The sequence below is a fragment of the Hoplias malabaricus genome, chromosome 6, assembly GCF_029633855.1.
Source record: "Hoplias malabaricus isolate fHopMal1 chromosome 6, fHopMal1.hap1, whole genome shotgun sequence".
In the NCBI taxonomy this organism is placed as follows: domain Eukaryota; kingdom Metazoa; phylum Chordata; class Actinopteri; order Characiformes; family Erythrinidae; genus Hoplias; species Hoplias malabaricus.
This window is the reverse complement of record NC_089805.1, coordinates 22,527,628-22,549,307: the sequence shown is the minus strand read 5'-3', so window position 1 is coordinate 22,549,307 and position 21,680 is coordinate 22,527,628. Positions and strand designations below refer to the sequence as shown.

Genomic DNA, 21,680 nt, shown 5'->3' with positions numbered 1-21,680 from the left:
GTGCAGCGTTTGATACCATAGATCATGTGATGCTTCTTGATAGGCTGAAAAATCTGGTAGGAATAAAAGGATCTGCCCTCTCTTGGTTCAGATCCAATTTATCTGATCCTTATCAATTTGTTTATCAGAATAATAAATCTAATCATACTTTAGTTAAATATGGTGTTCCACAAGGATCAGTGCTTGGCCCTGTATTGTTCAAACTCTACATGCTGCCACTGGGTAGACTAATCCGTAAGCATGGGATTCATATCCACTGTTATGGTGATGACACACAACTGTATATATCAGCCAAACCTAATGATGTTGCTTGTCTACGTAAAATAACAGAATGTCTAATTGAAATTAAAGACTGGATGATGCAAAATTTTCTCATGTTAAATTCTGATAAAACTGAAGTCTTGTTACTAGGTACAGATACTCAGATACATTCACTCAGAAATGCTGCTATTAATCTTGATAATTCAACAATAAGACACAATACCATCATTAAAAATTTAGGGGTAGCCTTTTATTCGACTCTCATATTTGATACCCACATATCCAATACAGTCAAAACCGCCTTCTTCCACCTATGCAATATTGCCAAAATTCATCATATTTTATCCTTAAAAGATGCAGAGAAACTAGTGCATGCTTTTATAACTTCACGTCTAGACTACTGCAATGCACTCCTGGCAGGGAGCTCATGCAAAGCGTTACACAAGCTTCAGTTAGTTCAAAATGCAGCAGCTCTAAATCTCTAAATGGTTTAGGCCCGCAGTATCTTACTGAACTTCTCATACCTTATCGCCCGTCACGTACACTTCGTTCACAGGATGCCCATCTGCTCTTTGTTCCTTGCTTTAAGAAAATCATTGCAGGAGGAAGAGCCTTTTCTCACAAAGCTCCTCAACTCTGGAATAGACTTCCGGTTACTGTTCGGGGCTCAGACACCCTCTCAATCTTTAAATTTAGATTAAAAACCTACCTTTTCAAACAAGCTTTTGGTTCATCATTCACTTTCAGGTTACTCCTTCTCTGTTAGTGTTTACGAGCTGGTTTTCATATAATCACTGTTCTGTATTAACCCTGTCATACTACCATAGCTACAGCTTTTTTAGTTAGATTTCTAGTAACCGCCAACACACTGTCTGTCACTGGGCTCTCTTGCCTGACCCGTGGAAGCTTTTTCGCAGGACAATTTTGCCCGTTCTTTACCATGACCCTACTAACATCTGTATTTTTATTTGTTCCCTTTGTCTGGTTTTCTTTCTCCTGTCTCTCTCATGCTTTGAGATGTCCTGCTGCTCTCCAGATTTTGCCCTGATCCAGCCCCTGTGTATCCTGTACAAGATCCTGGCCTTGTCTCATCTACACTATCATGCTTGGCCATGCTGTTTTATCTCAAATTGACTCTGCACCTAGAGTTTTTCCTTGCCACTTTTGCCCCTGGCTTGCTCATAGGAGGCTTGGACCCAGATCTCTGTAAAGCTGCTTTTAGCTGACTTTTTGTTGTGAAAAGCGCTATATAAATAAAATTAGATTTGATTTGATTATTATTGAATTTATAGATCATGTCTGCCAGGGAAGTTGAAATTGTGGTGTCTGCAGTTTGGCTTACTGCCTCATATTAGATGGCCGCTGACAGTTTATAATGTTTTGATCACAGAAGTAGAGAGGACAGAAATGTTTATGAACAAGGCTATAAGGAAATAGGTGAGTCGCGAGATGATTTTGGCAGGATCAAAGGATGCAGTGGTTAAAGCAGCAGTGCCAGTCACAAAAGCAGGAAGGAAGTGAAACCCACGAGTGGCAGTGCCGGTAGCCAGGAGCTCATTAGAGTGTATGTGAGACCCTAGTTGTAGATAATAATTTATGTTATTTTCTTCTCAATGCATTGAGACTATACATTCCACTATGTAATGAGTTGTCCCTGTGAAATCAGCGAACCCAGCCACTCCGGTCCCTGTGAAAGCAGCAAACCCAGCCACTCTGGTCCCTGTGATGGCGGCCAATCCGACCGCTAGTGTTCCCGTGAAGGAGGCAAGCCGCGCTGCTCCTGTTTCAGCGGCAGTAGTATATATCCTACACCTTCTGTCAAACACCTCTGTGAATGATTTATGACCCCTTGATTTATGACCCCTGATTTATGACCTAGGTGACAGGTCAGTACAGGATGTCCTTATATGGGCTTCCCCTCACACCTACACTCCACCCCTGACACCCTCACACCCCCCAACATGTGAGGGGTGGGTTGTGCTTGCATGTGGTATTTAAAATGACCCTGGTGGATTTCTATGGCTAAACGCTTTTTAAAATGTCTACAGTGTGTGTAAATCAGTCTCTTTTAAGAGAATCTACAGTTACACCAACTATTACTTCTGAAACCAACTTTGCTTTTGCGCCAAGGAAGAAACGGCATGGTAAAGCATTTGGTAGCAGCCCTCGCGAATATTTTAGGGGTGTTAAAATTAACCTGTTTGATTCTTGGGCTTATGACGTTTGTGGGATGGTCAAAAGTGGATCAACGCCTTCCAGTGATGTCTGTTAAAAGAAACATAAGCCGGCACTGAAACCACATGAAGTCAAGACACGAACAACACGCAAGCCATTATGTTTGAGGACGTTCTTCCAGCAGACCATCCCGACACCCGTGGACCTATGTGGTGTGGAAATTATCGACTGTCGGACATTGAATATACGCCGATTGACACGGGTCATGGGTTTGTAAACTACAGCTATGATGAATCGACGGCGGTTGCCAAAGCGGTATCAGACAACAGTTTGTTGGGTCAATATGGTGGTGATCTCAGTTGTGTGGACATTGCGAACCCGCATGTTTTTCGACAAGACCCGGTGGATGATTTGGCAACGTTGATGGCTAGACAACTGACAATCGCTGGCTCCTGAAGCTCCTGAAGACAACGCTATATCTGCTCCGATTGATGTGGTGGACGGGCAAGTAAGCTCTACGGCGCTAAAACTGATAAAGTCCACTGTCGTTGTAATCCTACAACACATCATAAACAACAAGCTGAAGGAAACATGTCTTGGTTGTGAAGTGGATCACCCTAGTCAACTTCGACATTCGTGTCTGTTTGAACCTGATATCTTCTTTTTTGAAAAATACTATAAAGATATAACAAGGACATTGTTCACGCCCGTCTTAAAACACGCCATAGCTGGGCTTCTAAAGTGTTTTGGAATAGAACTACCCCTTCTAAAAATTCAAGGATGTGTTGAAACAGTCGTCTGTGAATTACAATGCGAGCCGTACATTGTGGAAAAGCTGCAGGAACTAAGAGAAAGCCTGATTGATCAAACGTCTGAACAGTTTGTCAGCGGTGCCCTTGACTGTTGGGAAGGTGATTCAAAGACTTGCAGAGCTGTTTAAGTGAAAATGGGGATAGTTTGCGGACACCAAAGTCTGTCAAAGCTTTGATGATTTTACACTCATTAATAGTGTGCATGATGTCAATGTTAAACCTTTACAAAATTTCAAGAATCAAATGAATATTGTTAAATCAACATCGCATGATTGGTGTCATTTGACACAGTTATGTATAGATTCTGAGGAATCAACCCTTGTGACTATTAGTAAATTACTGTCTCTCATGCCTAAGAGTGAAAATGCGGTAAAAATTGGTTATGTGCTTTGTCTATGTACATATATAATAGACATTTGTGTGATAAAACTATCAACAAAGAATCCAATTGATGTTTGTAAAGTGATTGAAACATTTGTTGAATATCTAGTTGAGAAAAATGTAGATGTGTGTGCAAACTTTTTAGATTTCATCAATGCATTGTGAATAAAACAGTCAAACAAACAAATCTGGGGTCATTATTTTCAACAATGTCATCTATCGACACATCAAATCTTATGAGAACGGTATATTACACGCCATCTAATTCTGGTTCATTAGGCGGTAAAAATCGTTTGAAACGGGGTGTTTTAGAGAATCCAGGATTGTGTCTGTCTGATCAACAGGTTTTAGACTGGTTAGCTGGAGAGGATGCATACACACTCCACAAACCCATACGACATAATTACAAAAGAAACCGGGTTATAGTATATGGCATTGGCGCTCAATTCCAAGCTGATCTTGTTGATATGAGTGCGTATTCTAGGGAAAATGACGGATATAAATATATGTTGACATGTATTTACGTGTTCAGCAAATATGCGTGGGCTCGACTGTTAAAAAATAAGTCGGGTATAGAAGTCTCAAAGGCATTTGCGAACATATTAGAAGAAGGCAGAGTTCCTCAAAAGTTACAGACTGACAGGGTTAAAGAGTTTTTCAACAAACATTTTCAAAATTTAGTATCGAAAAACAAAATCAAACATTTTGCTACAGGTAGTGAGCTAAAAGCCAGTGTCATAGAGCGGTTTAATAGAACGCTAAAAAGTCGTATGTGGCGTTATCTAACAGCTGTAAACTCCAAAAGGTACATTGATGTTTTACAAGATATTATGAGCAGTTACAACAATAGTTACCACTGTAGTATCAAAACCAAGCCAGCTGATGTGATGAAAGAAAACGAATCTAGCGTGTTTAAAACGCTGTATGGTGTGAGAAACAAATTAGACAAGAAAACCATATTTAAGTACAAGATTGGTGACGTTGTACGTATTTCTAAAGTCAGGGGTCTGTTTACAAAGGGATATGAGGAGAACTATACACAGGAGTTTTTCACTATATCAGACTGTATCCGACGACAACCACCCGTTTATAAATTGAAAGATTATGACGGTGACATTATACACGGCCGTTTCTATGAAGAAGACTTGCAAAAAATCAGCATGTCTACAGAAAAAGCATTCAAAGTTGAAAAAAATTTGGATAAAAAAAAACAGGGTAAAAAACAATGGTTTTAGTGAAATGGTTAGGTTGGCCGTCAAAATTTAACAGCTGGGTTCCTGAAAATGATGTTGTGGACATACAAAGGCCTTAAAAGGTGTTGTACTTTGTGAACTAGTTCATTTACATCAAAGGACAAATATGGGGGACAATGGTTTTTGCGTCACACTGCCGAGCAATTCGTCTATGTCGGTGTACCCCGATAATCAAATTTCTAATTATAGAACAAAACTAGCGAAACCAATCGATCTAAAAGGTGACTGGGAAGTAGGGGTGATAGAGTTTCAATACCCACGAACGTGGACAACCTTTTGTGAGCTAGATGCCACATTTAGCGTAATTGATAAAAAAATCGGCCAAAACAACACAAATAACTCTACCTACAGGGTATTATAACCATATACCAGCATTAGTTGCTGAGATTAATATCCATCTAGCAGACCATTCAATAGGTCTTGTTTATGACCAAATAAGTCACAGGTTGTTTATTAAGACATTATCTGATATCGGTTTGATATTTAATGGTAAACTAGCCATCATCTTGGGTTTTAAACCGGGTGTGATACTAGAGTGTGTAGTTAAAACAAATGACCCGGATGTCATACAGAAAGAGTACGCGCCACACCCTGTCGACATCTATGGTGGTTTCTACTCAATGTTTGTTTACACAGACATTGTTGATTACCAATTAATTGGTGACAGTTTTGTACCTCTGTTAAGATGTGTACATATATCAGGGAACAACCATGATATTGTCACAGTTAGATACAGTAAGCCACACTACGTGTCGACAATAAAATCACAGATAAACGATATCGCTATAGAAGTGAAAACCGATCAGAACCAGCACGTAAATTTTTCTTATGGGAAAGTGGTTGTAAAGCTACACTTTAGACCTGTAAAACAAGGAATTAGGTTTTGAAATGGAATCTTTCAACAGACTGGCCATGGATCCTGAACATTACGTTTCTTACTATCAAAGTCAGGCCGGAGGCCACATGGTATGGTACCCGGCTATACAGGTAGCCCAACAATGTATGGTGCGGGATTTGGTGGGATTTTTAGAAATTTATTCAGAATGGCTAACCCGTTGTTCAAGAAGGGTTTTAATATAGCCAAACCACATCTAAAAACAGCTGCTAAAAACATTGTAAGCGATGTTGTCAGTAACGGTCAGACGCGTATGATGGCACAAAATCAAGATGGGTCGGGCATGCTGGTGATGGTTAGAAAATCTGTGAAACGACCCCCTGGTAAGAGGCGTGGCCGTCCTGCTAAGAAAACCAAGCTTGAGATGAATAAACACATAGTGTCAAAAAGAAGGAGTAAGGGGAAGCAGACAACAACCTCGACCTGTAGGAAACCTGTTAAAACCATTTTCTGATCATGGCTCTACTTCATCGCATGTCTGAGGAGTGTATTAAATCAGAACTGGACTTATTTACAGTACATTTAACACAAACCGCTATTGAGAAAAACACTTATGTCGAAATTCCGCCGCTGTCAGCAATATCCGACACTGCCCCACTGGAGTTTTTCATAGCCGGCCATGGTGAAGATTATATGGATCTAAATAACACACTATTATACCTTCGTCTTAAAATCACAAAACCTGACGGAAGCGACATTGATGACGGAGCCGCTGTGGGCTTGATAAACTATCCTGGAGCTACAATATTTTCACAGGTCGACGTGTCCCTAGGAGACAGGCTGGTATCACAGAGTTCAAGTGCCTACCTATACCGTAGCATGATAGAATGTCTCGCCAATTATGGTCGGGACACCCTGGAAACTGTCTTCTCTTCAGGCCTCTTTTATCTGGACACTGCAGGGCATATGGATGAAACAAACCCCGCAAGGAACAATCGCGGTTTGGCAAAGAGGGCCGCATTTACAAACGCTAGTAATGTGGTAGAACTGCTGACCCCGATTCATAGCGACATATTTTTTCAGGAGAAATTGATGCTTAACGGTGTTGATATAAAAATTCGCATGACACGTAATAAGGATGATTTCTGTCTAATGCGGCATGACGCATTAGCATACAAAGTGAATATTCTCTCTGCATCATTATTTGTCAAAAAAGTATCTGTGTCAACAGCTGTAAGGTTAGGTCATGCCCAGACATTGTTGTCAACAACGGCTAAATACCCCATTGACAGAGTGTGTCTAAAAAATTTTTCCATACCTGCTGAAACACGTGTTTCTAACCAAGAAAATTTGTTCTTGGGGACTCTACCTAAGTCTATGATAATAGCCATGGTTGATAATGATGCATTCACAGGCGCCTATAATAAAAACCCCTTCGCGTTTAAACATTACAACTTGGAGTTTCTTGCGGTCTATTTAGACGGCCAGCAATTTCCAGCCAAACCACCCCAACCCGATTTCCACACTGGTTCCGCCGTGCGCGAATTCTTCCAGTTAGCACTTGCATCTGGAAGACATCTGAAAAACCAGGCATTGCCAATTGATAGGCAGGATTTCCTACAGGGCTACACTCTGTATGCGTTTAATCTCACACCTGATGAAGAATGCGGTCAACACGTGTCTTTGGTCAAATCAGGTAATATTAGACTGGAGGCCCGTTTCAGACAGCCGCTCCCGCATACTGTAAATTTGGTTGTGTATGCTGTTTTTGACAGCATCATTGAAATCTCTAACCGAAGACAAGTTTTAGTGGATTTTTACTAATGAATACGTTGGAGCTGTCTGCTGTAATGGACAAAGTGGCTGTTAACACACATTTTCTCGGTGTGTTAGCATGTGACCAATTACCAACAAATGGTATATGGAAATTACCTGTGACGGCTATTGTCAGTACACACTCATCTGATCTTCCTGGCGAACATTGGCTTGCTATCTACATAAGTGAAGACCGGGTCGGGTGTTTTTTTGCCAGTTTTGGAAATGCACCTACCTAAGACAAGTTCCCTAAAATTATTAGTGATTTCCTTAAAACAACATGCATGACTTTGAGGTATTCTACCAGACAAGTTCAAGATTTTACATCAACCACATGCGGTCAACATTGTGTGTTTTTTCTATACCACATGGTTAGACTGTGTAATTATGAAGAAGTGATGTCAAAATATGGTTTTAATTTAACTAAAAGTGACAATATGGTTTCAGCCTTTGTGAAACATTTGTATCCGTGTGTTTGTAAGAACAGGTCGTTTATTTGTATACAACATGTTCAAAAAGGAGAGATGTTTATTGTATAGCCCTGTGTAGTGTAAAGCTGACGAATAAAAACACTGATTTTCAAAAAGATTTTCAACTCTGGTTCATTTATTTACAAATATACATGTAACAATAATAAAACAACAAATGACAGTTTTTCAAACAATGTGAAAAATATTCAAAACATTCAAATGAACAACACAATCACACACCAGATAAAATAAAAATAAAATATATGACAATTAGAAGTTTATCCAAACACTTCTGTCTAAAACGGGGCAGAGAAATCTGGGGGGTTCAACACGTCCATTTAAGACAAATTCTCCTAATTCATTCCAGGAAGACACATCTTTTGATTTAGACATTGTATCTAAAACATACTGAACATTCTGTCTGCTTCGCGAAGATACATTTCTAAGAACATCATCGGTTATGGAATGTTTGTTACCAGTCTGATCGACAACATTTATTTCCTTATTAACAGTATCCGCAGGCGGCAATGACAATATTAAAGTATTGGTCTCCATATCACCATGTTTAGCGATGGTTAAATATCTCTGTAACACGGATGTATAAAGTTTGGCCTTCTCGTGGGGGTCGAGATCCCTCCTGGCCAAAATATCTCTGATCGACATGTCCAAATCATTTTCTACAATTTGTCGGACAGCGCCCCGACTGTTATCACTCTTTAACTTATCCAACTGGTGCTGAGGTAAGATAAGTTCATTAGACGCCGTTTGTAAAATAACACGTCTCTGTGCTGGTGTGGCTTTAAATAAAAGTTTAAGAAGCGGTAGGTTTCTATATAGTCTGTCCGACATACTGATCTATCTGCGTATTTTCGGAATGTAAACAACAGGCGTGTTTGAAAGCAGATCTGTTCTGAGACGTTCTGAAAAGTTTTCAGGAGTCTTAGCTTTATAATCAATTATAAGGTGACCGAACGGCTTGCTAACAGCGTTTTGAAAACATTCCATGAAAAATTTGGTGTTGCCGGGGTACATCTGTCTACCTAATACACAAACCTAATTGTTGTCTCTAGGATTTTTAAATAATATGAGTTTGTGTTCAAACTAATTGTCCTACTAGACTTTCCTTGAAAAAACAAATTTTGCATTAAGTAAATGGCACTTAGATTTCTGTGATGTACATACTGTGTAAACACATTTTCCACTTCGGCATTATTGCTGGCGTCTTTCATAACATTATCAATTATTAACAAATTATTTCTGTTAAGCGGTAAAAGTGTGTCGTCACATAGCGACTTTGGTATCCCTTGAACAAAAATAATATTTCTTATCTTTAACATTTCATCATAAAGGGGTTGCCAGCAGTCATAAATGTATACTATGTTTTCTATTTTATTTGAAATCAACTCATCAGAACGCTCAATCAGCTGTTTTACAAAAAAAGTTTTTCCGGAATTTGATGGTCCGCTTATTGCACACGAAAATGGGTGTTGTAATCTAAAATCAAACCCGTCAACATCTATCACACCTCGACCGTCTTTAGTACCCATAAGGAAGTGTTGAAAAATCAGGCAACAGGACACGTTTGTTGTACACAACTTTAAACCGCTTCACTACTGATTTGTTTTTTAGCGTGAGGTTCTTTTTATTTCTCACAATGCCGTCAGCGCGAGCAAGTATGTGTCGGCTAGTATCGCGATTCGTCACATAATTATCAACAAGGTCAATAAGTGTGTCGAGTCTAATAACTTTTGAGTTTTCAAAATTTAGTGTAATGCCCTTTGCTTTCATGCATGTTTTACCGCCAGCTGTAAGATAACCGTACGTCTTAGGACCTCCCGAGCAGAACTCTGTAATGTAATCACCACCACCAATCTCGTCTGTCAAATCGCCTAAATAAGGCCCCAGAGGGGGTTCCCAATCACCTTCACGAGAAACAAAAATAACACTGTCAGTGTCGCTATACAACAATCTGTCTCCCAATTTATCCATTAGATTATACAATTCTAAACGAGTGTGCACTGTTGTAAATGCGCCAAGGAATACATTAATATCACGTGTTGGACAGCTGTCTCCAGCCGAACAGCACCACTGAATCAATGCTGCGGTGTCGAACACAAATGAAAAGTGTTTAACCTCATAGCCGTCACCAAAGATGTGTTGTGAAAACTGTTCAGGGTCCGTTAACACTTCAGACACGGGCAGGTTTTCCCTCATTGAAAAACGGCCCCACAAGCTGTTTAACAACAATTTGTTAATAGAGCGACGCGCCTGGTTAAGGCATATCTTGTCAGGATTCAGTTGGATATTTTCCTTTTCAAAATAATCCCTGATGTATTCAGCCCTCTCTTCCTCTGTGACAGCATGTGCTGGATAACCACTGGCCTCCTGCTTGTACTGTAAAAACGTCTTTACATACTCGCAGAACAACGTCTCTGAACTGTCTGGGAAATGCCAAACTTCGTGGATGTTTGCAACTACATACCCTTTCTCAACAGCCTTCACTAGTTCAATACTGACCCATGACCCCGTTATAGATCTCTCTTCATCACTATGCATACACGAACGCAACTGGCTTTCGTGCTCGGCACATGTGCGGCACAGCGGGAACATCAACTTTCCATTACAACGGTATGGTAAAACAGGGTGGAGGAGTTTTCTTGGCGGATATACTGTTGCCTTGACTAGACCATAGTAATCCTCAAGAGGTTGAAAGTCTTTGAAAAATATTTGGGGGTGCCCTACCGGGTATTTCTTCCGGGCCTGGCAGAATGGGTACAAGCTGGTGAAGTCCAAATAACTAATTTTCTCACCCTCCTTTGCTTTGTAATACAAATTATACGCATTTGTTCGACCACCAAAAAGTGCGTCTCTTGGTTTGAGCCTTTCAGGAGCTGTGTAATTAGAAATGAACGTGACAACATCCAAATCATCCCTCTTAGCAGATGCCCACTGACATTCCCACATCACTTCAACTTCTAGACCATATGCTCGAACAAGCGTCTCCACCTTGGTATCAAACCGCATTCGCAAATCACCATACAAGACCTTTGACATAGGATGGCTCTGGTTCGGGTTGTAACGACATTCATGACCATGATGCATGCAACCATTAAATTCTAAAGCTTTTCGCACACCATCTTTTTCATAATAACCATCCACATAATTTGCGCCAAACTTCATTTCCCCGTGAGTTAAAGCGTGGTGCACATGAACATCTCTTACATGCTTAACATACTCAAGCCATTCAATAGAGACATTAGAGAATGTCTTGTGCTGGTTAATGTATGCGTTGTTGTGTGTCAGTGCCAGCGTGTCTTTTGGTAGAAAATGTGTTTTGTATACTGCCATACAACATGATGCTAATGTCGTATAATTAAACGGGTCTAGCTTTGTGCACTGAACCTTTTTCAGGGTATGGCCCCACATAGTTCTCATTTTGTTTTAAATTGAATTTGTGTGGGAAATGTCCTTTCTCGGAGCATGTTAGATTTAAGGCTGATGTTGTTTTAGCCAAATGTATTGGAATGAATGAATATGAGTCTATGTAACGTTGTTTGTATGTTTCATCATACATGGAGATCAGTCTACACCCCATCATGGTGATTTTGACAGCGACACCCACACTAGAAAAATATTCCAATAATAGAAAATTGTCAAAACCGGCCGCATTGTGTGCTAACCATGTGTACCCTTGATATTTGAGCTGTCTAAACTTTCTCATAAGCCTTTCTATGCAGTCAGACCCTTCTGCAGTGAATTCTGTACCATCATATGTAACATGTATGTACACATGTATGTAACATTCATGTGTGGTGTCCGATATTAAATCTTCACCACAATGAACACAACGACCCGACACACACTTGTGGTGTTTTGTTTTTATTAAACTTACGTGATAACGATGGCCACATTTTTTGCAATACTTAGTTAGATTGCATGAGGATGCTATCACCCCTGTAGTAGACTGTTGTTTTTGTTTCTTATGCTGCTCATAACAATAGACAGACTTGCAGTAACGCGAACAGTCATCACAATATTTCACACGCCTGGGGTGTTTGTGACACATCGCATCTTGACACACATTGCAACTATATTTACAGCTATGATCTCTGGCGTTAGTGTAGCCCGTATAACAAAACGCGCAAACATGCGGCACCCCCATGAACGCTTTCAAATTTTTTACCAAATAATAATGACCGTCATGGAGGTACAGAAACGCAGTCTTGGTATGTGGTTTGTCTTTGGTTTGGTACTTTTCTAATTTACCCGAACGTCTCTTGTGGAACACAACTATTTTAATACCATACTTATATTCAAAATGACCAATATCATTAAAACCTACTCTATGGTCACGTGTGTAGCCAATGTTTATCTGTATCTGTTCGGCTATAGGTTCTAATGTGTTATGTGGTACATGCGGATTCAGAAAAAGAGCAATGCAGATTGCAAAACACAGATTGTTTGAGATGTTTGTTGGGCAGAAAAGATTCAGTCTGTTCCTTTTGATCACCTGATCGTGTGCTAGGTCACGCACCTTACGACGAACACCACCATTTTTACCCACGACTATCGAGACAGTCAGCGCCAAACTCTCATCCGTTTTAATACTGTTGTTGCTCTGCATAACCCTTTCAATAGCGTCTGAAAATCTGTCTACACTGTAACCGTCCCTTGAAGACAACACCGTGTTTACATCAGATGTTAAACTACTACCTCTTAGCGTGATGTCGATAACACCGCCATCACCAGCCAAGACCCTGGAGAATGACACAATTTCTGACAACACATCGTGTATATAGGACGTGTATGAAGCTATGTCTGTGGATGGCGCGTCATGTAAATTCAGCATCCGGTGAAGCACAACACTGTTAAACCGATTCCTAGACACTATGGTATAATCGTCTACAACACCACCATTTCTCACCAATTCTGCTATATTACCGTCAGATAAACCAAAGTTAGGAGCTGTTGGGTCAAATGCTGAATGTCTAGGTGTCGTCACACCGCTACCTGTTTGTTCATTGTTTATGTGTTGTGTATTATTTTGAATATCATTTTCTAGGTCTGCTATAGCCATGTCACATTCTTCGATAAGACAGCGTAGTTTTTCACTTGGAGACAACCGCCCCCAAGCATCATATGTTGCGTCATCACATGCAAAATCTGTTGATTGTTCGCCACTACTATCATATCTACAACGCTTAACCGGTTGTGTATGTGATGCTTGCCTTGTGTTTGTTAACCATTCATCCGGTGTAGTTTGTAATAATCCATGTGCGTTACTGTTATCGCTGTCTTGTGTGTCTACGTCTTGCTGGTTAATACTAAGCTCGTCAATAGCCATATCACACTCGTCCATAAGACAAAGCATATTTTCACTCGGAGACAACTGTTTCCACGTTTCATATATTGGGTCATCACACGCAAAATCTGTCGATTGGCTGTAGCTGTTGTTATTATTACAAAGATTTGTCAGATGTGTTTGTGATGTTTGACTAGTGTTTGTCAACCATTCGTCCAGTGTAGTTTGTAATAAGCCATGTGCGTTGCTGTTAACGCTGTGTGAAAGTTGGTTGTGCCCAGAGAAATCTTTTCTGGCCGGGCTGGTGGTGTTGGTTGCTGTGAGGGTGGTAGTGAGTGCTAAGGTTATGATGGCTGGTGGAGACGTTTAGCATGTGGTTCAATGGGCCCTGAGACCTGTGAATAAATAAATAAATAAATAGTGCAGGACACTATGAACTGAGATTTCCAGTAATCCAATAGTTTTACATTCAGCATAACATCACACATGCACACAAGTAAATAAATACAATTCTAAAAAAGTCTCATTTGCACAGAGGGGTATGGTGAAAAAATCTATAGTCAAAATGTGTCCGTTCACCAGTCTTATTGGCATTATACCCCAGCTTCTTGAATTCTCTGTACCACCATAAGAGCCAAAGCTAGCGCAATGATTTTGAGACTTTAAATTTAAGGTAAAAAAAATATTACAGTGTTTGAGTTAGTACCACTAGTTCCGGCCACTTGTAAATAAAATATCAGAAACATTTGCTAACTGTAAATAAATAGAAGGACTTTACTCATTAAATAAATGTTTTCCAGGAGATGTGTGTGTAGATTGTTACGACCCAGTCTAGGGTTGAGCCGTAACCGAATGATGTGTGTGTTGGAATTAATGTATGAGAAGGGAATAACTGTAACAGAGAAGTAAATGGTGAAACAAAAGGACACAAACGGAAACACATAATGTATAATGAATAGAATATATATATTGTAGATGTGATCTTTACAATGAGCCAAACACCAGTGAAATTCAGGTGGCCTTATGCCGACAAAAAACAACAAACACCCCTCCTAACTGATCCACTAACAGCTCTAACTTACCTATGTGAAACAAAAGGAAACAAAAGACAATATCTTACCTTACTCCCTATGTATACACAAAAACACGCACAAAACCCACTCCCAAAGCAAACGGCAGCCAACCCTACTCTGGTGAAATATATACAGCAGTGGCGGATGCTGGTCTTTCAAGGAGGGGAATCTCAATTTCGGCCTACATCATAAAATGTGTCGGTTTATTTATACGTAAATTCTACCCTCTGTTCCTTTTTAAGAAAATGATATGTGACCCTGTCTTGACTAGTGTCCTCTCAATGGCCAGCAGAGCTAGGCTGCTTAAACGGCATTGGCCCAAAAAAACCCCATCAGAAATAGAAGTTCGATTTGTCACTAGTCATTTTTAACAAAGAAAATGCCGCTAAGAGGATTAAGAAAGTATGGTTCAGCTCAGAACAGAATGAAAATTTAATGCTCCCACGAATCTTTACACCAAAGTGTCGCTGATTCGCTCATTTCGCTGCCAATCAAAAAGCATTTATCCAATGGCTCGTCTCGTTTCGCTGCACTTCGCTACTTCGCTATTGAACTCTGTGGACAACCAGCCTCCACACTGTTTAAATCACTGTGAATCTGCGGGAAAGCTTTACCAGTGATAAGAAGCTGATTCTGAACAAAAGTTGAGCGCGTTGTAGTGCATATTTATTCACTGACATGTACACACGACAGTATATATTTGATCACTTATTTTTTGACATTTTAGGGGAAGTTGAGCTTCCCTTGCAGTCTTAGAGCAATCACCTCTGATATACAGTGTTTACAATATTTTCCCCCAAAAAACGGATCTAACGTCAGTATTCAAAAGGGGCAAAACAAACTCGTAGTCGAAGTAGGAATGTAACAAAGTCAAAACCAGGTAGACATACAGAATTCAATATACACAACACAAATCACAGAGCACAAAACAAGACTGACTAGCAGTGTACACACAGACGTATTTATGATTCCCGCTGAGATGACGTAGACGAAACGGTGACAGACAACACGTGGACTGGATGGTGGACCGGACTCAGGACGACGAACAAATACACGAACTGGAATCAGGAATGAACTCTAGGCGGGTGAACAAACAGACGGACTAGAACAGATTGCAGAACCTATAATTTTACAGAGATAGGGGGAGAGAGAGAAAACATACACATACACAGCGCAGCGTAACAAGATTAATGTCAAAGACTTATTTGACTTTGAAAGAAAATATGTTTTTATATGAAGACATTTTTGCTTAAGTAGATACCAATACTGCTAAGATTACTGACGCCCCCTAACTTTATTATTTTTTTTATTTTCAACTTTCCGGAAGTCATGTTTTCAGCTTAAAAGCATGTATAATAACTTAAAAATGTTATATTTAACGTAACAGTGTATGTAAACATCATGCAACATCTGCTGTGATAACTGGTTTTGCTATTATGTTAATTAGGTATTTTACATCTAGTGGATGTACAGCAAAACTTAGTTACACTGTAATAAAAGAAATCTAAGCAAGTAAAAATTACTTAAATCTAGTCTAAATATCTAGTATTACTCATTACTCAAATTTTTGTAAGTATATAATAAAATTTTTCTAATTATTTTGAACTTATTTTTAATTGTTTTAAGTCATTTTATCTACAAATAAAATTACATAAAATTACAAGAATTTTTGACAATTCTTAAATAAACACATATGTATTTTTTGTCATTATTGCTTTGTTGATCCTGCCTTAAAACTGGAAAACTTTTTAACCTGTAAAATAAAAAATTTGACAATTGGAAAATTTACTATAATTGAAGATAGTGCATAAGATTAAAATATAAAATGTAAATAAATTATAAACAAAAGAAAAAAACTCTAAACATCAAATTTAATATTTGAACTAATTAAATAAATTATTTTATTAAAATGACAAAAACACAATTTTTGAGGACATGATGAGGGCACGTATCTTCTGACACGGAAGACACTTGTTCTTCCTCTTGGAAGTGGTTCCACTGTCTGCAGCTGCAGTGGAACCACACCTCACACAGGAGACAGTATACCCATGACACAATGGTGGAGTTGTCCCCTGGTGGATTAGCGGCTCCACGCCTGCCACAAAGATCTGACAAAAAAGAAACAGTCTCACCCTCACACTACCTCACTGACAAAATATTGTAAATTAAGATACTTTGTTCACTGTAATCACATTTAATTTGCAATCAACATTGACTTTTAAATGACTTTAAGAATTCATCTATTTACTGGTTATCTACCTTGGGTTTGTGCCATGGGTGCCTCTCTGTCTCCTCCCTCTTCTGGCTGCCTAGAATTTCTAGCCTTCTTTCTGCCTATAATAAATAATCTTTAGATCCTTAAAACCTCCCGATCATAGAAAAAAATCTACCACATTAAAAAAGTCAGGTACAAACGTAATGCTCCTTAACAGTCATTGAATCTGTAATGGAAAATTTTATAAGTCTATCCTGAAAGACCCCGTCTTCTTGTTTTGTCTGTATATTCATTTCTAATTGTCAACAGAACTAACAAACTAAGTGTATGTCAGGTCAGTTCAAGGTCAGTGCTTTATCAGAACAAAACATTCTGTTCTTCATCTTGTATATAAAACTGGAAGGTCTCTAACTAAGCTAGGAAACTAAGTTTGCAGAAATTTTGAGTGATTATCTGATGCTTATGACGTATAAACTATATACTGTAGTGTATGTAGTGTTTTTATATAAATATATATAATATATATATTTATATATTGTATTTGTAGCATTTGACCTTATTCAAACTCTTCTGATTAATGACGTTTTGAATAATGATAATAACTGTTATTGTTATGATTGACTTAAATGGCAAAAACATTAACAAGTAGTTAGAGAGTGAATACTGTCATCACTACGTGAGTTCTTCAGGATTTTCAGACTTTTAATGAACAGACTCCACACACTGTTATTTCAAATAATGAAAATATTTTATTAAGAGAAAAGAGACTATTTACTAGACATAGCACAATCTTAGGGATTCTCACTAGATCAACGCAGGTCAAACTGGTTCGAATTTAAAGATAGGCTAGGCGATATGACTTGACTAATGTGTTGCTAAATGAGATTTAATTAATGTATAAATTTATCAAGAGATTTAATTCAATTTTCAGCTCTGGAAGTCTCAACCACTCGATGGGTTTCAGAGGCGCTTTGAGGTTATGGGAGAGAGGAGTCCCGCTTAGTTCCCGCAGTTCTTCCGTGGAAGCTTTCAGGCTGGGTCAGCGTGGATTTTAGTCACCCACGAGTCAGGCTGCCTCGGGCGTACTCAGAGCGCGGTGACGCAGATGAAAGGATTTCCTCTGGCTCACTGTCCTGAGTGGGAGGTTCCATCCATATGGAAGCTTTGGACGAGAAGTTTTGCTGGTCCTCGCAGTCTCCAGAACTAAACATCAAATACGATTTTCCTCTATCTCTGCGGTGTTTCGGATTTTCGGTGTTTCGGTGTTTCCTGGATTATTAATATCAAATATTTACGTATATATATCTTGGGTATTTTACGATTACATCCCACTACAATATTATGCTAGAAGTTAGAAACTAGATGAGATATTTGTCAGGGAATGATAACCCTTGCAAAAATGCGTTCCCTGCTGATGGAATTTCTTCAGCCTTCGCACAAGGTATACTGTCCTTCAAAGACTGTCCTTGGAAAATGAACCCTTGACAAAACGGTGAAACATTTCAAGTTTGTCAGTGTCTATGATCCCTAAAGATACTTCTAGTCTGATTGAATCAATAATGATATTTCAAAATCATGAATTTTTCCTCATGGTGTGACATGTTTGACTGCACAATGACTGCGTTAGATTTAAGTGACAGAATCGGTGGCAGAAAGATGAATGATTTATCTTGCTTTGATGGATACGCTAGCTCACCTGTCAGAGATTGAAGGCGTATCATGGCCAGCATGTCTGTAGCGATGGCCATGTTAAGAAAGAGAGCTTCTAAGGAATGGAATGACATGCGTAGTTTAGCGCTGAGTTGAAATGACATCATAAGGTGCTCTTGCTCAGTGTGTTTAGATAGTGGTATCGTGCTCTCTGATTGCTAAGCCTGGATGAGTAACATTGCTTGAATTAGTGATGGTTTGTGTGTAAGTGAAATATACTGACAACCAACAGATAGATTGAAAAACTTAAGAAATGTACTGGTTGGCACAGAAATGACCCGCAATCCAGAGCAGCTGTGCGAAGGCTCGTTGGTCTAGGGGTATGATTCTCGCTTAGGGTGCGAGAGGTCCCGGGTTCAAATCCCGGACGAGCCCTGTTTCTCCGACCTGTGTTTGGAAATCAATGATGGTGACCTCAACTGTGTGCTTTGCTTTCCCGGTTATAGTCTTTCCTGCAGGACAACTCTGGAAATTTGCAAGCATGTTTTTGGCTCGTTGGTCTAGGGGTATGATTCTCGCTTTGGGTGCAAGAGGTCCCGGGTTCAAATCCCGGACAAGCCCTTCTTTCATCCTTGCTCGCCGAGATGTTTGTCAGGGAACGATAACCCTTGCAAAAATGCGTTCCCTGCTGATGGACTTTTTTCTGCCTTTGCACAAGGTATACTGTCCTTCAAAGACAGTGCTTGCTTCTCCCAATTCATCTTTTTTATGGAAAATGAAACCTTGATAAAACGGTGAAACATTTCAAGTTTGTCAGTGTCTATGATCCCTAAAGATACTTCTAGTCTGATTGAATCAATAATGATATTTCAAAATCATGAATTTTTCCTCATGGTGTGACATGTTTGACTGCACAATGACTGCGTTAGATTTAAGTGACAGAATCGGTGGCAGAAAGATGAATGATTTATCTTGCTTTGATGGATACGCTAGCTCACCTGTCAGAGATTGAAGGCGTATCATGTCCAGCATGTCTGTAGCGATGGCCATGTTAAGAAAGAGAGCTTCTAAGGAATGGAATGACATGCGTAGTTTAGCGCTGAGTTGAAATGACATCATAAGGTGCTCTTGCTCAGTGTGTTTAGATAGTGGTATCGTGCTCTCTGATTGCTAAGCCTGGATGAGTAACATTGCTTGAATTAGTGATGGTTTGTGTGTAAGTGAAATATACTGACAACCAACAGATAGATTGAAAAGACTTAAGAAATGTACTGGTTGGCACAGAAATGACCCGCAATCCAGAGCAGCTCTGCGAAGGCTCGTTGGTCTAGGGGTATGATTCTCGCTTAGGGTGCGAGAGGTCCCGGGTTCAAATCTTGGACGAGCCCTATTTCTCTGACCTGTGTTTGGAAATCAATGATGGGGACCTCAACCGTGTGCTTTGCTTTCCTGGACATAGTCTTGCCTGCAGGACAACTCTGGAAATTTGCAAGCATGTTTTTGGCTCGTTGGTCTAGGGGTATGATTCTCGCTTTGGGTGCGAGAGATCCCGGGTTCAAATCCCGGACGAGCCCTTCTTTCATCCTTGCTCGCCTAGATGTTTGTCAGGGAACGATAACCCTTGCAAAAATGCGTTCCCTGCTGATGGACTTTTTTCTGACTTTGCACAAGGTATACTGTCCTTCAAAGACAGTGCTTGCTTCTCCCAATTCATCTTTTTTATGGAAAATGAACCCTTGATAAAACGGTGAAACATTTCAAGTTTGTCAGTGTCTATGATCCCTAAAGATACTTCTAGTCTGATTGAATCAATAATGATATTTCAAAATCATGAATTTTTCCTCATGGTGTGACATGTTTGACTGCACAATGACTGCGTTAGATTTAAGTGACAGAATCGGTGGCAGAAAGATGAATGATTTATCTTGCTTTGATGGATACGCTAGCTCACCTGTCAGAGATTGAAGGCGTATCATGGCCAGCATGTCTGTAGCGATGGCCATGTTAAGAAAGAGAGCTTCTAAGGAATGGAATGACATGCGTAGTTTAGCGCTGAGTTGAAATGACATCATAAGGTGCTCTTGCTCAGTGTGTTTAGATAGTGGTATCGTGCTCTCTGATTGCTAAGCCTGGATGAGTAACATTGCTTGAATTAGTGATGGTTTGTGTGTAAGTGAAATATACTGACAACCAACAGATAGATTGAAAAGACTTAAGAAATGTACTGGTTGGCACAGAAATGACCCGCAATCCGGAGCAGCTCTGCGAAGGCTGATTGGTCTAGCGGTATGATTCTCGCTTAGGGTGCGAGAGGTCCCTGGTTCAAATCCCGGACGAGCCCTGTTTCTCTGACCTGTGTTTGGAAATCAATGACGGGGACCTCAACCGTTTGCTTTCCTGGACATAGTCTTGCCTGCAGGACAACTCTGGACATTTGCAAGCATGTTTTTGGCTCGTTGGTCTAGGGGTATGATTCTCGCTTTGGGTGCGAGAGGTCCCGGGTTCAAATCCCGGACGAGCCCTTCTTTCATCCTTGCTCGCCGAGATGTTTGTCAGGGAACGATAACCCTTGCGAAAATGCGTTCCCTGCTGATTTGGACTTTTTTCTGCCTTTGCACAAGGTATACTGTCCTTCAAAGACAGTGCTTGCTTCTCCCAATTCATCTTTTTTATGGAAAATGAACCCTTGATAAAACGGTGAAACATTTCAAGTTTGTCAGTGTCTATGATCCCTAAAGATACTTCTAGTCTGATTGAATCAATAATGATATTTCAAAATCATGAATTTTTCCTCATGGTGTGACATGTTTGACTGCACAATGACTGCGTTAGATTTAAGTGACAGAATCGGTGGCAGAAAGATGAATGATTTATCTTGCTTTGATGGATACGCTAGCTCACCTGTCAGAGATTGAAGGCGTATCATGGCCAGCATGTCTGTAGCGATGGCCATGTTAAGAAAGAGAGCTTCTAAGGAATGGAATGACATGCGTAGTTTAGCGCTGAGTTGAAATGACATCATAAGGTGCTCTTGCTCAGTGTATTTAGATAGTGGTATCGTGCTCTCTGATTGCTAAGCCTGGATGAGTAACATTGCTTGAATTAGTGATGGTTTGTGTGTAAGTGAAATATACTGACAACCAACAGATAGATTGAAAAGACTTAAGAAATGTACTGGTTGGCACAGAAATGACCCGCAATCCAGAGCAGCTCTGCAAAGGCTCGTTGGTCTAGGGGTATGATTCTCGCTTAGGGTGCGAGAGGTCCCGGGTTCAAATCCCGGACGAGCCCTATTTCTCTGACCTGTGTTTGGAAATCAATGACGGTGACCTCAACCGTGTGCTTTGCTTTCCTGGACATAGTCTTGCCTGCAGGACAACTCTGGAAATTTGCAAGCATGTTTTCGGCTTGAGGTCCCGGGTTCAAATCCCGGACGAG

General features: G+C 39.9%; 6 non-coding genes across 6 annotated transcripts; all 6 read left to right on the top strand.

Annotated features, from left to right (window-relative positions):
• Window positions 1-18,605: 18,605 nt before the first annotated feature.
• On the top strand, window positions 18,606-18,677 carry trnap-agg (transfer RNA proline (anticodon AGG)). Its single transcript has one exon. It is a non-coding gene; the product is annotated as a tRNA-Pro (tRNA).
• A 114-nt stretch (window positions 18,678-18,791) lies between these two features.
• On the top strand, window positions 18,792-18,863 carry trnap-ugg (transfer RNA proline (anticodon UGG)). The gene has a single exon. It is a non-coding gene; the product is annotated as a tRNA-Pro (tRNA).
• A 695-nt stretch (window positions 18,864-19,558) lies between these two features.
• On the top strand, window positions 19,559-19,630 carry trnap-agg (transfer RNA proline (anticodon AGG)). The gene has a single exon. It is a non-coding gene; the product is annotated as a tRNA-Pro (tRNA).
• Window positions 19,631-19,744: 114 nt separating this feature from the next.
• On the top strand, window positions 19,745-19,816 carry trnap-ugg (transfer RNA proline (anticodon UGG)). Its single transcript has one exon. It is a non-coding gene; the product is annotated as a tRNA-Pro (tRNA).
• Window positions 19,817-20,692: 876 nt separating this feature from the next.
• trnap-ugg (transfer RNA proline (anticodon UGG)) lies at window positions 20,693-20,764 on the top strand. Its single transcript has one exon. It is a non-coding gene; the product is annotated as a tRNA-Pro (tRNA).
• A 697-nt stretch (window positions 20,765-21,461) lies between these two features.
• trnap-agg (transfer RNA proline (anticodon AGG)) lies at window positions 21,462-21,533 on the top strand. Its single transcript has one exon. It is a non-coding gene; the product is annotated as a tRNA-Pro (tRNA).
• Window positions 21,534-21,680: the final 147 nt, after the last annotated feature.